The 6,411-nt window shown below is 47.7% G+C and overlaps 1 protein-coding gene across 1 annotated transcript in view; it reads left to right on the top strand.

Annotated features, from left to right (window-relative positions):
- SMOX (spermine oxidase) overlaps nucleotides 1-6,411 on the top strand; it is a 51,353-nt gene that overhangs the window by 434 nt on the left and 44,508 nt on the right. The window lies entirely within an intron of this gene.

Below are 6,411 nucleotides of genomic sequence, written 5' to 3'. Positions count from 1 at the left end.
GTGCCCCATCCCACACACCGTCCTGAGGGGTCACTCCCTGTGCCCCATCCCACACATCATCCTGAGGGGTCACTCCCTGTGCCCCATCCCACACACACCAGAACACCCCAGGAACGTGCCAACTCTCGTTCCTCAGCCCCTCGACACCCCAGCTCAGGTGCAGAGCAGGAGGCTGCAGGTGCGGTGTCATCCCTACCTCTCTTTTTGGGGAGGCTGGGAGAAGGGATCGCTGTTTCGACTCAGGGCAGAAAACCCCATGATTGTGTCGGGATTTTGGGGTGCTTTGCGTCTCTTTTCCCCCCTCTGTGTGTTGATGTCAGCGTATCTCCCGCACGCGATGCGCTCCTCCGCATTCCCCGCCTTGGCATTCCAGGCGATGACACGAAGAGGAAAGGTTAAGTGGGGAAGTCACCGTGGTCGGGATGCAAATGACGAGCTGTGAAGGCTCGCACGGTGTTCCTTGTTTACACAAAGCTGTTACAATACCGGGGGCTTGGCAGTTCGCACCGGTCTGGCGTTTTCAGTCAAATCCATTGACTTCTTCGGAATTGCTCCTCTTTGAGGTCGCTGTGATAGATGAGGGGTTAGCCCTGGACTCGTGGCGGTGAAATGCACAAAGCCAATTGTCAGTTACCGAACCTGCCCTCAAAACAAAGCATTTCAGCGATTTACATCCTCACCCCGAGTTGGGGAACTGCTCCGCTGGATCCTTGCTCTGATCACCCCAAAAAGTGCTGTGTGTGGTGTATGGACGCTCCGCCTCAAACCCGGTGCCGGGGCCAGCTGTATGTGCTGATATATCAGATGTAAACACAAGCTTTATGTAAAAGTGAAACCATATGTATCAGCTAACGTGCATCCACCCCACGATCCTGCACAAACAGAGTCGAGCCCAGAGCTCTGTCCTTAGCTCACCCTGTTGATCCACTTTTCCCGTAGCCTGTACGACGCAGCCCTATTCCCAGAGTTACCAGACAGGTTTAGTGGAGAACAAGAAATCAGCCCAGGAGCATTTCTGTGTTGTGCAAGAACGCTGTTATGTTCTCAGTCCTTTACAGATGTTGTTTTATTGACTTAGTGATAACATTTTGCTCTCCTAGGTCCTTTTCCCTTTCCAGACTGTTAGCCCAGCACTTACTAATCTTTTATGGCACTGCTGTGGAACAGATGTACTGTGTTTTGTAGGGAGTAGCAAGCTCCGTGGTTTCAGCTGGCTGTGCCTCTAAAAAAAGCCAGTGCTGCCTTTCCCCCGTGCCGCTGTTGTGGAGAGGGTAGCTGGACTAGGAAGCAGTTTTGGATGACTACTGAGCTGGCAAAGACCCAAAGGTCTTGTGTCTGACTCAGTGCCTGATCCAAATCATCGTGTAGTTGCTCAAATGTTTACCTGGGCATCTTTGGGTTTGGAGGAGCATCCAGCTGGTATTTTGGCTGAGCTATGTATGGGAATAGGCGCAGAGTTCTGGGGCTTTACGTCCTGAAAGTGGTGGCTGATGTTGTTAGCTGTGGTTGTTTTTCCTTCTCCATCCTTTGGCTCCATGGAGCAGCTGCTCTGGAGCTGTACAGCTTTGTGCCACGCTTCCCTGGAATGCTGGGGTGTGTGGCTGGAGCCCCACAAACACACTGCACGTGTCCTGAGATCCATGAGGGATCCCATGTCCTCATCTCTGCTGCTGCTGAAAGCACTCCTGGATGTCGTCCCTCTCTGGTTTGTACTGAAAGGGCTTTCTCCTGTTGTGTCTCTCCCACCAAAATGTGCTGTCATGGGTCAGCTGTGGTGTCTCTGAAACACGGGATGTAGGGATCTCAGTTGACTCGGTGGGGTTGAAGGAGTTGAGGTGGAGTTTGGAAAGCTCAGTCAAATTGTTAACATTCCTCGCGAACAGGGGACTCAACATCCTTTTGTCTGAGAGGTGTGATGGTGCTTTTACTGGCCTCCACCTTTGCCAAGTAGTGCAATTTGGGTTTTTCACCATCTTCCATCCCTCAAAAGCTGTCAGATTCCTGCCTGTCTCTGCCTCAGAAGGCTGGAGGAGTATTCCTGCATCCTGCTGCCTGCCTCCAAAGTGTATCTGCCTGTCTCTCAGTGCCACTTATATAACTTTGTATTTTCTGCTCCTGTCATCCCACGGAAAAGTAATCCCTTCTAATCAAATCTGAGGTTCTCCAGCTAAGTTCCTGCTGGCCCAAATGAGTTCCCAAGGAGAATGGTGATGCTGACTTCTGAAGTATGTGGATTTACTTTGTGTGATTGGGTTATACAAAAAAGAGAGAGAAATTATTTTCTCTGTTCCTTTTACAAATGTTAAAGCACAGCCTGCTGTGTTTCACAAGCCTCACCGCTGTCTCCTTCTCTCTCAGTAATTGTAATTAACAGACCAGAAAATGGAAAAATGTAGAAATACCCTCTCCCAGTGGCCACAAACATTAGTCCTCTCCAGAAGTTAATGAAGTCAAGTCTATGGAAATTAAATAACTGATTTTTTAAGCTCTGTTGGTGAGCTAAAACATTATGTCAGAGGGATAAATAATAAATTAAAGGGGTATAAGGATTGCCTCTTAGAACTGATGTGGGTGAAGAACGGGTTTGAACTCTCCCTGCTCAAGAGGGAGTCTAAACCTCTGGCTTAAGGATGTGGCTTAAGGAGCTGTCCTGCTCTGCTTGGGTGCAAAAAATAATCTGTAACACAGCAGTAACATGGGAGTGGGATGGTAACCCACTGTGGGAATAGGGAATAGAAGCACTGCCATAAAAAAAAACCCAAATGCAACCAATCCATCCCATTACAGGCTCCTAAGAAGCAAATGATTTAACAAGTGGCATCTCGAAACCACCTTTGTGGTTTTTCCAGGCCATGTTATCGTCCTTGTTGTCTTCCTGTTGAGGGAACATGAAAATTTCCAGCCACCTTGATGCTGTGTCCCGTTCCCATCAGCTCTGTGGATCTGTTGGCTTTGCTGTGCTCCCCGTGGAGGGCCCGTGGGTGTGTGCACTGGAGTTTACAGGAGTCACCATGGAAATTGGTCTCAAATCTCTGCTTTTTATATATATATATATTTTTTTTTTAAAATAATCTAATATTTCAGTGGTTTCTTTGTATTTTAAGAAAAGATTCCAGGAACACCACAGGTGGGAATATGAACTGCTTGGAAAATAAAACTTAGTGGCTACTCCAGTTACCACCACGTGCATGGGTGGCACCTGAAGAGCACAGGGGTGTGGTGCAGCTCTTCCACGGGGGTGTGGCTCCATTCTGGAGAGTGGGTTTTCAAGAACCTTATTTTGAGGTCCTGTTTTTGTGTCTTGTGTACAATTATAAACATAATTTTGGGGAGCCTGTGAGGTTCAGCTCCTCCCTGTACCTTGTGAAAGGACGTTGCAGCCTGTAATAAAGCCTGTTGAGGTTAAACTTGACCACGTACAAGTGACTTTTGTTAAAGAGGAGACCATCAGTCAGTGTTGCAGTGGGATTGCTGTACAGGATGTGTGCTCATTAGGGAGTTCATGGCACTGTCCTTCCCTTCATCTGACCACATGTGGTGCCCATTGCATCACCAAAATACACAGTGTGTTCTTTATTTATTGCATGGGACAAAAAAGGCTTTGGATACTAGAGCCAGCACCCTGAGGGACCCCGGGCTGGGGGTTGGGACTGTAGGTGAGTGTCTGAGAGAGCTGGGGGTGTTCAGACTGGAGAAGAAAAGCCTCTGGGGACACCTTCCAGCATCTCCCAGGGCCTTAAGGGACTCCAAGAGAGCTGCAGAGGGATTTGGAAAAGGGCTTGGAGTGGCAGGACAAGGGCAAATGGCTTCACATCGACAGAGGGAACGTTTAGATTGGATATTGGGAAGAAGTTCTTTACTCAGAGGGTGGTGAGGCCCTGGCACAGGTTGTCCAGAGACACTGTGGCTGCCTCATCCCTGGAAGTGTTCAAGATGAGGTTGGGTGAGGCTTGGAGCAACCTGATTTAGTGGAAGGTGTCCCTGCCCGTGGCAAAGGGTTGGAACTGGATGGTCTTTAAGGTCCTTCCAACCCAAACCATCCTGTGATTGAACCAGCAGCTCTGAGCTGTGGATAACACACCATACAGGGTTTTTATAACAACATATTTGCCACCTGAACCTGACAGCACTGTGACAGGGACGTTTGCTTTGGAGGATGTGCTCTGTGTACTGGTGACCTTTTCCTGGGGAAATCTTTAAATGCAGTAGATCTTAAAGCAATGGTGATGTTTGGTGAATTTTAATCATATCATTGGTTTTAAGTGCAATTTTAGTGGCTTTGTTTTTTTTTTTTTCTTTTTGTGGCAGCTGGAGTTTTTGTTTTGAGACATTTTGGGGCCGGGGCCATGAGGTTGCAAGGCTGGGATGTGAGGGAAGGTGAGAGGTGCAGCAGGGAGAGATTTGGCACCGGGAAAGGCCTGGGTTCCTCTGAAGGTAGTGAGATGAGCTCATCAGCAGGAATGTAATGCAAGAAGGGTCAAAAAGCTCGTCCTTGCTGTTCATGCTGGAGTTTGATCCCTGAGCTGCTCCCGGGTAGTTCTCTGCTACCAGCCCATCCTTTAAGGATTGGTTAAACAAGGCAGCTATTGTTGCTGCTCTGGGATAACTCAAAATGATGGTGGCTGGGAGGTTGCTGGGCCTGAGGGAAACACATTTTTGCAGCCCAGAGGTAGCGATTTACACAGGGCTTTGGTTGTTGCATATTCCCTCTTCGGAGGGGTTTTCCACATCACGCTCTGAGACCGTGTTTATCCCACTTCCAAGAGGGAGAACTGGAGGCCACGGAGCAGATCAGTGGCAGAAAGGAGGTTGCAGTGAGTGAGGAGAGTCTCAGCTGTGGGGAGCCCAGAGAGCTGCAGTGACGTAAACGCAGACAATTTCAGCTTGTGGGGAATTTTTTGCTTTGGTCACATGCATTTCTTTTATGCAATAGGTCTTTAAAGGGCTGCAAAGTCTTCATAATGGTTTGAAAAGTTCATTTAATTCCACTTTTTCTTCATGTGTATGTGTGTGTGTGTGTGTGTGTACCTACTGAGTTCAAAGGCAGGAACTATCGTTTAAGAAGTAGGAAAATATTTGTTTTCCTGGCTGACGAAGTAGAGAACTAAGTGGATGTAGATAATTTTTGAAGAATGGATATTTAGTTATTCATTTCTTCATTCATTATTCTGCATAATGCCAGATTTTTCTTAAGTGTGTCCTCTAGATTGAGCTGAGTGGCCTGGAACAGCGTATGTTTTGCTGGCATGCTTGGAATGACTGAAATATTGGACAGGATATAATGATGTTTGCACACTTTGAGGAAGAGAGGAAAAAAAAAAAAAAGGCATGTTGGTTTGGATCATTTCTTTTGTGAAGTACCTGCTCAAGCTCCCTTGTAGCTGATATATCCAGAAAATGCCATGTGCTAAATGAAGCAGGTAGTCCTGACCTATCCTTAAGCTGGAAATTGCATAGGAAAGGAAGAGTTTTGTTCTTTTTGTGAGGGTCAGTTCAGTTTAGTTCATTTTTCAGGACAGGTGGGGACTGGGTTTTCTCCCAAAGCCCTCATACAGGTATAATATGCAAGAGTTCTGATCTGACGTTTCTGTTGGATGGGCACTTAGTCTGAAACCAAATTAAAAATTCTCCTCTCCCATGGGCATGCATGTTCCAGGATGTAGGTGTAACCTCCTGCTTTGATCTCCAATCTTCTTCTAACAGGATTTTGTTTTTTGGAATCTGTCAGCGCTGTGATCCCAGAGGACTCTGCGGGGAGGACGTGTCTGGTAATCCTTTGGTTGAACTCCTGAAGCTCACAGACCCTTTGGGACAGCCTGGGAAGCTGGAGGGAGCGTTGTTGTGCAAGTCCCTGGTTCCAGGAGTGGAACTGCACAGAGATGTTTTCTCTGAGCTGTCCTGTCTCCCACTGCTCGTTTCCTCTCTTGCATAACTGTTTTCCAGCCCTGGCAGGGCACAGACTCACGGGTGACTTACACAATTTTAAAATGCTACTTCTAGTAAAAGGGTTCACCCCATTCTTGTGCATGTCCTGGTGTGACTGTGGGTGGCAGGTCTTGGTCAGGGAGCCCACACACCTGGCAGTGGATTATTACTTATTTTTATGGGGTTATTTTTCGGTTGGATCCAATCCTTGGCCTGTCCCGTGACTGCTGCTGTCAGCACCACACAGACAGGGCTGTCCTTAAGGACAGTGCAAACTTGCATCTAAGGTTTCTGGGATTGCATAACTGTGCCCTCAGATGTGCTGGGGTGTGCTGACAAACACACACACGTGTGGGTATAGCTGGGATGTGCTCCCAAACACACACACACACACACACACACGTGTGGGTATATCTGGGATGTGCTCCTAAACACACAGACACACACACATGTGGGGTTATATCTGGGATGTGCTCCTAAACACAC

The sequence above is a fragment of the Corapipo altera genome, unplaced genomic scaffold, assembly GCF_003945725.1.
Source record: "Corapipo altera isolate COAL_440 unplaced genomic scaffold, ASM394572v1 295, whole genome shotgun sequence".
Taxonomy (NCBI): domain Eukaryota; kingdom Metazoa; phylum Chordata; class Aves; order Passeriformes; family Pipridae; genus Corapipo; species Corapipo altera.
The sequence above is the reverse complement of the archived record's forward strand: the minus strand, read 5'-3'. Positions and strand labels throughout refer to the sequence as shown.